Genomic DNA, 11,812 nt, shown 5'->3' with positions numbered 1-11,812 from the left:
GAACTGTTTAAAAACGTGGCTTTTCATTGAACTATACAAAGCAATTTCACTAAATCTCTCTGTCGAAAAAAAAAAAAAAAGAAAAAGCTCCCGTGTTACAGCCCCTTGCATTTTCCACACTAGTTAAAAGCTGAGGCTTTGTGAAAACAATTGCAATAAATTTTCTACTCCATTTCCGCACTGTAAATTTTTACGAACGAAGTGTATGGGCTGCACTTTTTATATCTGCATAAAGAAACTGGCAGTACTTGTTTCTTCGTGCTTTCTTAGTTCTTCTTTTTCGGCTTTCGCGCATAATTTTGCAACATGTATTTAAAAATTACCCGCCTATAGTTCATGGGCAATATATAACATTTAAATGACACATCCCAACATGTACCACTCAAAAAAATGGTTATACTGAAGCTAACCTGAATAACATTCATAAAAATGCCAAAGCCCCAAAAGCTCCAATAAAGTGAGTTGTAATGCATTTCCGGACAAAATTTTGTAATTATGCACTCCCTGAAAGGACGCAAAATAGAGTTGAGCTAGAAGCCCCTATCATTGTGATTTCGCTCACCGAGGTTTAAACAGGTTTTTGCTCTTTTAGCTGAAAAAAAAATGTTAACAATTTCAGCACCGCAAAACTGGTCGTCGTTTCTTAGTACTGTCATTTAACTGCTATATTTATCCACGGCACTTACAATTGCTCTTCTTCCGTGTACTCTCGTGTATAGGCGTTTCCTGTCCGCTTCGAGCGAAACCGGCATGATTGCTTCTAGCGTGCTGTGTTCACAAAACCAGTACTATGCCGGGATAAAATCTAGTGGCTCGAGGGGACGGGAATCCAGGGCCAACCACAAAATATGATCGCTTTCGAAGACCGCAGTCCTGCAAAGTCTGGCCGGAGTGTCGTCACTGCTTTTGTGTGCTTTTTCTTGTTTCTACCAGCCCTTCTGACCTAGCCAACACACTTCGCCGGACCCGTAGTTAGTGCGTAATCTCTCAAAGCAAGCTTATAAAAATTTCAGTCGCTGGTGCCGACAGACCTGGGAGTCTGAAGTACGCGTACAGTTTTTATCGTGGCTCCTCTGGATACTTCTAGCATTCTTTCTGGCGTAGGAGTGCCGCAAATTGCATGCACGTTTTCTCGTCAGGAGGCTTTCACTGACGGCTGCAATTTCCTGCAACATTTTTACTGATCATGCCGGGCTCGCTACTATCTGAGCATTCCGCATTTCTCAATGGCTGAGGTTTTCTATGTTGCCCTATGTTCTGTTATGTAGCATTTTCGATAGAATGGCTGGTACAGTCGCCCTTATAAAAATGGTCTATTGACTATCAATAGAGTTTTTATAGACCCTATCGTCGCTGCTTAGACCTCTGGGTTTGTCTATTGGCTATTAGAGAGAAAAGGTTTTAGCCATTTCGCCTATAGACAATCTATACACTGTCTATGGACAGGTTAAATGTTTCTGCAGACAAAACTGTAAGAATAGTGTACGGTTATAAATATATAGATTGTCTATAAGTCTTATGGACTGTGAAAAAAAAAATGATAAGGGTGGTTTTAAAAAGTACGGCTCAACGAATGATAAAAGCTGCCGAAAGCTATTGCGATCATCCCGCCTTCACAACATTTGTAAAATGCTTGAAGTACGGATCAGATCAGGATTTTGACGTCAGCATACCTTGCGCATTTTTTCACGTACATTTCGCGGCAACATCTTCGTTGCCTTAGGACGCAACTTCACCAGACGAAGGTCTCATCCTATATGCTCTTTGATATTCATTAGCTTCACGCACTTTATTATGTGACTTTGCGACAATCTCGTGGGTAAAATTATCAGGAAGATGCCCTCTTTGCGACAATCTCGTGGGTAAAATTATCAGGAAGAAGCTCTCTTTCCGAAACAATTCCCACAAGTAGCAGTGAAAAATATGAAAATACACCACCTAAAAATGTTAAAAAGATGCAAGTAGTGGAAAGAATGTTGACCACGACCCAGAAGTTCAGCAGCACGCGCACTGCATGCCTATTGGGGATTGAGTGAATAGTGTACATATTGTCCCGATAGCGTATACAAATTGGAAGCAGTCGTGTAAGTCGGTCCTCGCTGGTTTCAAGGAAGGTTGATACCTTAGCACGGGACGGTGCGCTCTCTGTGGAAGTGGTATGTTGTGCGGTACAAGAGAATTTAAAACTCGGAGGGCCTGCGAAGTGCGTCGGCTTGCACGTGCACTGGCATCGCACAGCACACGGTCGCCTTGCTTTTCGTCTCCATCGAAAAGCGGCTGCCGAGGACGGGATTCGATCCCGCATCCTTGGGCACAGTAGTCGCGCGCCCTAACCACAGCGACACCCCCGCAGGAGCTGAGCTGCTTGAATAAATAAACAAACAGAGAAGGAACAAATGCATACTCTTTAAGTACATTGCTAATTTGTCAGTCATTACCTTCCCTCATTACCCTAGACATTTCTATGGTCCGGACCTGCGAATGGTATTCAAATTTAACAGTCTCTTAACCTTTCATAGCTTACTATAAATCATGCTACGCATGCAGCAAACTTATACGCAGGCGCGGATTGAATGGGACGTTGAGGACAAATTGAAATGGGCCTGTATCAGTAGGGTACCGCAGTCTAATCACAAAGAAATCTCTTCCATCGAAAACGGACCTTTTGTAAGCTTGAAAAAAAAAAAAAAAAGCGAAGTGTAGGTGTCACACATTTGCAACCAATTTCGCGAGTGAAATGCATGCCTGGACACGGAATACAGATTCCAGACGATACGCACCATTCATTTCAAAACGGAAGCAACGCGTCCGTTTCGACATGCCGAGCTTTATTCGGCTGACAGGAAGATCTTCAATCTGAAATGTTTGGTCGATAAATGCTTTTTCTTATTGCAGGCAAATATAGACACACCCAAAAAGAGAGAAAAATACATTAAATATACGGGGGACGCTAAAGGCTCCACCTTTAAGGTATGAAGCGATAGCGTAGGCCAACGTCGCGACATATAAAGCCCTAATTTATCTAACCCGTATGAACGTGCTTGTGTAGTCTAGGCCTGACTCGGCATGCAAGAATACTGGAAGCTACTAGTACAGTAGTTTTTTGTTCCTGCCCTATTATTTTTGTAAAAAAAATACTGAATAAAAGATTTGGATAAAGGTTGCCATCTCAAATTGGCAACAAGAGTTGCAGCTCCTTCAAAACTTCTAATATCACATAGTCTCGTGAAGCTGCCCAAACCACCGAAAAATTAGTGCTCGGCCACACCAGGTATATCGCCTGCCAGCGCCATGCCCATAATGTTTCGCTCACAATGGCGACGCTGATGCCGCATTTTCGCCGTAACGTCCCATTAAACAGGGTTGCGTTAAAATTTAGTGACAACAATAATTGTAATGAAACAACCTTCATTTGCTTTTCTATTTATTTTTTACGCAGGGGAGGGTGGGTAGGGGCGGAGCTTCTATTCGATGAGTTTTTGGTCGCAAAAACCACTTGAAACCTTATTTTTTTCGAAGCAGAGAGTCTACATCCCCCCCCCCCCCCCCCCATACTCCCTCGTAAAGGTTACTCAAATAACCATTCGCTACTGGCTACAGGCTAAGCTGCGTAAAAATACGCTGCCTAGCATTACGTTCTAAATTGCAGGCACCTGATGCCGCGCGCGTCCCATTGCGAGACAGCCAAAGCGCCGCACAGGTCCCGCGAAGCGTACGTATAGTAGACGCTCTCTCTTCCGGCTCGGTGCTGCGCGCATCCCGCGGAAGCGCTTTCATGAACAGGATGCGAGTTCGTCAGCCTCCCGCCTCGTGCTCCCCAGAACGTGGTTGCCCGACGTGCCTGTCGGCCAGATTGTGCGGCCCCTTTCCTCTCTCTTTCCCTGGAAGTTTAACGAGGCCCGCACCGTATTCGAGTCGTTCCTGTCAAGATGACACGCGGTGAGGTCTGCGGTAGGAGTGACGAGCATATAACACCAGGAATTCTGCTTTCCGAGGGATGCTGTCGGAGCAGCGCATAATGCTTCTGCCGGCCTACCAGCAGTTGCACAAGAACACATTTCATGAATATAGTTAAACCACAGAGCAGTTCCTCTTGACATATTTCTTGCCTGTTATCCATTATGACAATAACCAACGCAAAGGAGGAATAAAATACTGTCTTTCGTACGAAGCGCACTGCCAAGTCCCGGAGTCTACTGATAGTCTGTGTCTGCTGGCTCTTCTTGCAATATATAGTCGTAATCATAGTGGTTTCTCTTTTTAGTGTTCAGCCATAGTTGTTCGCACTAGAGAATTATTTGTCGTCGCGATAACTAGCGCGATCATTATTCTATTAATGAACCAGTGCCAGCAGATGCAGCTGCTACCACAAGGTTAAAATTCAGCGTTTAACATGAACATTGTAATGAGCGAGAAAGTAACTCTAATTAATATATGACCTGTGGCATATGGCTCCACGGGACAATCGAGGCTGCACAGGAGAGGGAATTATGGGGACACGCGTTTCAAAAAGGGCCAATTATTTAGCCATCTTAGCTATCACTATCTGAGAAAAAAAAAACAATAGCACGCTCCAAAGAACGCTACTATTTCAGCTACATCTCTAAGCGACTCGGAAAGCGTTCATTAACAGTTGTCGTTGTCGTCGTCGTCGTCGTCGTCGTCGTCGTCTAGTCGTGGTGGCTTGTCATATTTGCTCTCCCCACATGCTGGCACAGGCAACTTCGCGTCGACACAAGCAGCTTCTTTTAGGGCGGAAACACTGCTTCACAACCAATTAGAGTCGGGTGTGAGGCGTGACTTTGAAGTGACCTTTCCAGCCTAGTATAGCAACAATCACACGAAAAGAAAAAACTGGAGCGCTGCGGCTTCAATCCCAAGTATGCCTCGCGGGAAACAAGTACGGAACCTCGTAGATATCGCAGTCTTTTTTTCTTCTTTATTACCGTCTTGGCAGCACAAACACAAAACACATTTACATGATAACAAAAGCAACAACCACTTTCTGGTTACTGCACGATGATAGAATGGATTAAAATATTTTAGTTTGTCTAGGACTAGCACCCACTCAGGTTGAGGATCTTGCTGCCCAAACATTTTCTGTGTGTAGATGATGCTTTCAATGAAATACTGATAAGCAGGATGCACAAATAAAACGTTCATGTCTTACATCCATTCACGCGCGCCAAACACTGTGCATGCAGAGCAAGATTAACAGGTTGCAAGGCACTTCACCTGGTTCTGCGCATGGTATTCCAAAAGGCGTCGAAAGTAACTCTTTTTCCAGGGTGCGTTTCAAGGCATCCCAAAGAAAAACAGTATCGTGGCAGTCTAGAAATATATGTTCAATTGTTTCCACCTTTTTACATATAATACAATCAACCGACCATGGTACAAAAAAACCTTTGCTCTGCAACCACGGCTTCAGGGGAAGTGTGCCAGTGTGCAACTGAAAAAAGAACGAACGCACTGAGGGCTTCGCAGGCATTCTTTTGATTCTTTTCAGCACGTCGCGTTCTGGACCCACAAGATACCGACTGCGATAAACGGGCACTGGTAAAAGCACACCCAGCAGATCTTAGTACAAATTTTCCTTCGTGACAACAGCCAGATAGATACTCATCCGAAAAAATCAACCTGAGGGTGCGGACAGCTGAACAAACTTCTTGCAAAAAATACTTAACCTACTCCGGCCGGCACACAAAGACGACACTACATAATCAGGCAATGATGTCGACAATCGTACTTCAACAACAGTTTGAATAAAATCATTTTGTTGCCGCAAGAAAAAGAATCTGATCACTATCTGTCTCAGAAATAAACGCGACAATCCTAGACCTCCATTCCGGAACAGATTACATCGGCTGGAGCGCTCCCATGTTGACGCCCAAATAAACGTTGCGAACACCCTATGCAACATTCTCACGGAAATCTTTGGTAAAGATAACTTTTTTAGAACATAAAATAGCTTCGCTATTAAACACATATTGCAAACAGCAGTTCTTGCAAACTTTCTTTTTTTCTGTTCCAACCAAAATGCACAATATTTACACAGGAACTGCCAGCCATATTTGGCTGATGTAACATGGCTAAAGTTCCTTTATTTATTGGTTTTAAGGATTCAGTGCGCGAGTGCCAATTACGGGCGGGATCCACAAATTTTATTAGTTCAATACATCTCACAATGTACACGCTGACTGGCTGTGCGCCGAGATCAGCGTGACGCACCACCACCCTTCAATTTGTACCACATGTAAGCTTAGGCCTAATTACGGTGCCTGCTACTCTCTCTTCCTTGCTTATAATTCTTCTATGTTACCAGCTACATGCGTATTTACCAGTTATCTTACATCAAGTTATGCTCTCTCTACTAAACCTCGATAGCATAGTACACGCCTGCCCTTTTGTACATCATATGGGTCATTGGTCTTTCTAGTCTCACAAAGCACTATGATATCCCATTTAATGCCCACTATAGTTCCTCGAAGAGCACTGCTAGACTAGCCTCTCCTATCCTTAGAAGTTGCCAGATTCAGTTTCCAATGGCGACCTGTCCGGAGCCAGAGATTCTTAGCACCCTCCGCTGCGTTGCAGGGCCAACCGCTGCCGTAGTCATCCGCTCTTTAGCCGCTAGGGACTGAAGGCGGAGGGCTGAGTGTGGTACTCATATAGGTGGTGGTGGCCAATTACTGCACTAGGGTGAACAAATCCTGTCCTGGTGAGGAAGTGTGTTTTCCGGTGATGGTCACCAGGATAACGCCGTACCCCAAACCTATATTTATGCAATTCTATCTGCACGCCGGTTTATTTGCAATTAGTCAGAGAATTGTGCGGCAGGCACCAGAATTTGAACCACGGTCTTCTCGTACGAAAGCCTCTACTCTATTGCTGTGTCTTTCCGCATACTATGCAGGCCCAAACCGTTACAAGGTGGTATGCAATATCCTCCTCTTTTTCAATAAGATTGGGGAGGCGGGGGGGGGGGGGGGGGGGGGGGGAAGGTTAATGATGCCATAACAGAAATTCGGAAGGACCCACATAAAATTAGGTCGGAAAGTCCTTAAATGTGAATGTATAATAGAGATTTGGACGCTTTCTCATTGTACTACTTTGATTAGCGGAGTCGAGCCACTTGTCATATTTTTCCTTGTGGCGGGGGGGTTCCATTCATATCTGCATGCAAAAGGAGAAAGAAATCGATCGCTCAAAGCAGTGCCCAGCTGTCCCTTCTAAAACGACCATTAACACGAAGTATAGATAACCAATCACATCGGTCTGCCCGCGCCCTGCAGAAAAGAACAGTAATAAATAACCCTGTTGGTATAATGCGATGTCTGGCAAAGTATAGCCATCTATGCACGCGGCCAAATATTACAACATTATGAGCTATGAAGATGGAAGGGCTGCTTGTTTTAATGCCGGTCTTCCCATTTTGGTAACAACAGTCTCATATAAAATAGCAAGGCCCAGTTATGACTCCGCCTTGCCTCACTCGCATTCGCAACCTCGAGCACAAAAACGGCAGAGAGAAGATAACGGGTAAACGTGAAACCTCGTTGCGCCAGCTCGTAGTGGCGGCAATGAAGACAAAAGTGCAGACGCGTGTGACTAGAAAAGGATTCGTTCGAACAACAAGGCAGCTGACCGCGGATAGGAAGACTTTGAGGTGGAGAAAGAAGAAGAATACATCCCGGGAAGATCAATATCCTACCACCAGCCCTGGCCTGCAATGGATGGCACTCTGTATAGCCCGTAGTGCATCGAGTCACGCGAACACACAGACTATACACAGAGTAGCCGGCAATTATTCAGCGTGTCTTCTCCTCTCGACCAACGAGGCGCCGCGGGTGCTTCATCATCCTGACGGCGGATGAGGCTAGCCACGCTTCTCGGCGGCGGAGGGCGTCCTGAATTAGAAGGGCAACGCGCCGCAACAGCTGCGAGGTCGGATCTCCCGTCTATCCTTTTTCTGCTCCGCTGCCTAGTCCCCCTTCCCTTTTCCCAACGCGCTGCCTCGTGGGGGAAGATCACCATTTGTCATGACACGATATCGAATTCTCATCGGCGTGTGCAAGGATACGCGCGTGTCGGCTACTCTGCCACTTTCTGCTTGTCTTGATTTGGGACAAGCCTGCGGTACAAACTTTCAATAGTGCTATTCTGAGAAATCTTGCTCACCAAGAACCAAACGTCAACAACTCCACTGTATACGTTGCAATACGGATGGCTTTTTAATGTAGCGTATGTAACGAGATATGCTTGCCCGGGGCAAACATTTCCGGGCGTATTAGAGCATTACACGCGTGTATACATAAGGGCAATGCTTTATTCAGGACTGTGTTGACGCAACGCGGATGCCTTAGCGTTAGTCCAGAGCACTTCGAAGTTTGCTGAAAGGGCACACGAAACTCGGCCGCTAGACAATATGTTTACCTATGACTAGACGGCTAAATTGAATTTGGCTTATGTTTGTCAGTAGGAGCAAATTGGAAGTGCGTGTGCTACATTAGCAAGGAGCACTGGCTCAGCTACAAAACAACTAATCGACGAGATAACTGGTGCTGTGAACTGATCATTTTGAAGCGCGTGAAAAGGTACGCGCAGAAAAGGTGTGTAAGGGTGCGCCTTTTTATGTCATATAGCGCGAACCAACACATACCCGCGCACACGAACTGTAAAAAAGGAAAGAAAGAACGCAGTGACTGAGCAATGTTTACTCAATACAAGTGGCACGAAGGCCTATTCGCGGGAGAGGAGGAGTAGGGTCAGGGAGATCACGCTTGGACGTCAGTATCTACCTATCGTGCAAACTTCCAGTGGGACAGCAGCATGAGTCGGGCTGGGGTGTCGGAGTTGCTCCGTACAGTCCAAGCCCTGAATATGGTGAGTGATATCGTCTGGAAGGTATTTTTTTTTATGCTGTTGTGTTAACTGGGGAGGTCCTACAATATGTGCTGCTCCGTTGGGCGGACGTCCGTGTTGGATGTTTTGCGTGTACCTCTGACCACATACATGTTCGTCGTAGTATTCTTGCTCAGTTGCGACAGGCTCGTGGTGCCTGATTTTCACATTCGACAGCCATATGGCAGCCCCATCTGCGGTGAGTGCATAGCCCGTGTGGGTCTTATGGACGATAACACGGTAACCACAATACATAGGCTCGCACACGCACGCACACACACGTGCATGCTCACGCGTACGTATTAACACGCACGCGCTCTGTTGTGCTACTTTATCACTTTTACGACGTGCTCTGTCATGTCATCTAAGCAATAGAGAGGCAGTTGCATGATTGACGCCTGCAAGCTGGGAACATCATAAACCAAGTCTGGGCATATCATGCCCAAATTAATTATAATCAAGCACTGTGGGGCGATGGGGACCCTTCACTACAAAATCTGTGAATGCGCTAGCTTCCCAGGGGCTCAAACAAATACAAATTGTAGAGAAGCCTGGGAAGTACCGCTGCGAAGCGAGCTACTTCCCTGTCCCACAGCAGCAAGCCATCCACCTTGTGGAAGAAGATGCGAAGAGTCAAGACCTCTTTGCCTGCTTCTAATAGCGGAGATCCCGTCCCCTGTCTTCTAGGCCAGCGTGATTGGGTCGGGGAGTAGGGGACCTCCTTATCTGGTGAAACATGAAGTTGTCATCAATCAATCAATCAATCAATCAATCAATCAATCAATCAATCAATCAATCAATCAATCAATCAATCAATCAATCAATCAATCAATCAATCAATCAATCAATCAATCAATCAGGCAATCTGTCATGCCGTTCTGTAGGTGAAATGGTTACGCAACGAAAAGTGCTAGCGATTAGACATCTGTTGCTCAATTATAAAGCTAGATGCTTTTTTTTTGAGCCGTGTTTCAGATTCCTCTTTGCGATTAGCTCGAAGCAAAATAAGATGTTGCCACGCATTTTTCCGGCGCCTTGCATCCATGAACTTTTTTCATATAATCAAAAATGCACGAATTACAAGCTGTTGGAATAAACGTAGCAGTAGGAAGACTCTATAGTATGCAGAAGAAGGGGAGGGGGTGGGGGGGGTTAGCAGCGTTATATTAGTTTAAACCTGTTAAATTACAACATTTACTTATGGAATCCCCAGCGATTCCGGGTCAGATCTGTGCTAGTGGTAGCTATTGCTGAATTCTCTGTTGGCCAGCGCCATAACTGAAAACTGGATTCAGAAATTGGATTCCTAACAGAAGCCTCAAACCGTGCACAATTTGACGCTGACGCAGCAGAATGTGTGGACGCTGTACAATGAAATCAGTCGCAGCAAATGTCGTTGCTAGGATCTGCAATAAATTTGTCTTGGTATTTCTTCCAGAGCTCTTTGCAACCTCCTCTACAAATCCAGTGGTCTCAGATTGAAGATAGGTCTAGAAATGAATGTGGCGTGAGCCCCGAAGCAGCGTGTTCACCGCCAGCCGTATATATTGCAAAAAAATTTCCACGTTGTTGCTTGTGCTGCAGCTCCAGAAAAGTCCAAGTAATAAGCGCAAAACCATTTACGCAGTATGACACCGCGAACAATAAGACCGGCAGATGTTTATACAATAGAAACAGCAGAGCCAGTACAGCCGTTGACAAAGTTATTGTATTCTAAATTGAGGATGTCAAAAGAAAATACTGATAGAAAGCATCGAATAAGAGAAATGCCTGGTTCTGGCCTATAACTTAGCAGTTCGAGACAAACTTTATAGCCACCGTTTCCTTTTAATGTTTCGCCACTATCCCGAAAACGTCATTTCTAACAGCGTTCCAAATGTCGCATCAAAGTTCGAGATGAACGAAACAAAATCTGTCAATAACGGCAATGCTTCCATGTAGAATCTTTAATTGCTTTCAAATAGATTTCTTTCGCCCTTCACGTTTAGGTAGGCAACTAAAAATGAACAATACAGTCCCAAGCGCAAGCGGACAAGACAACGCGGAGAAACTGGACTGAGAGCGCTACAGGATACCGCCTCTCCTTTCCTAAATCATTGTTCTGAACCGCAGCTAGATCGTATATTGCCCGTATACGAGGGAAACAAGGTCACGTCGAATGAAATGGAATTCCGGCGCAGAAAAGTGGCCGAAGCTGCTGACGGGATGGCAATCATTTTTTAAGATATTTACTTAAAAAGCGCTGCTTGTTTTGGATTCTCCGAGAAATAGGACTGAATCCAGCGATGCCAGAATGTATTTTAATGTGCTTTCTTAGTGCTATATTAAAATGGACGCCGTGTGAAAAATGTAAAAGAGTGTAGCGCTGAGGGTAATGCAGCAATGATGTAACTCAAACAGGGTTGATGTTCACACATGGTACAAATTGCCTCCCTGCCCGTTTCATGTAATTCAAGAAATAACGCGAGGGTCGGGCACAATAGCTGACGATGAAGAAAAAAAAACAGGGAAGTAACTAGTCAATAAACAGTTTCTAACTGTCTACGGTAGTTAACAAACTGTTAGTAAACAGTCTCGCTGAAATCCTACTCTTGATGGAAGAGGGGTGTTCAGAGGGGAACTAATTTCCGCGCAAGAGGAGGCAACTATGTAAAAAAAAAATGTGAACAAAAATCTTCATCTTAAATCTGACACTCGCCTATTTCGGATAGCAGTAAGCGAAAGGTATAAACATAGCTGTACCCTACATATTCTACAACCTGCTAAAAGAGTAACGAGTAAAACTAATACTTTGTGGGCAGCCATGTTGGCTAAGCATCTGAGCCCCAAGAACCTTGGCGCTGGTGTTAATATAAAGTGTTCATGAAATGAAGTTTATTTCAGAGCTGCAAAGATGGTAGACATGGACCAT

This window comes from Amblyomma maculatum, chromosome 6 (assembly GCF_055883805.1).
Source record: "Amblyomma maculatum isolate TAMU_Amacu chromosome 6, ASM5588380v1, whole genome shotgun sequence".
Taxonomy (NCBI): domain Eukaryota; kingdom Metazoa; phylum Arthropoda; class Arachnida; order Ixodida; family Ixodidae; genus Amblyomma; species Amblyomma maculatum.
This window is presented reverse-complemented; position numbering follows the sequence as displayed.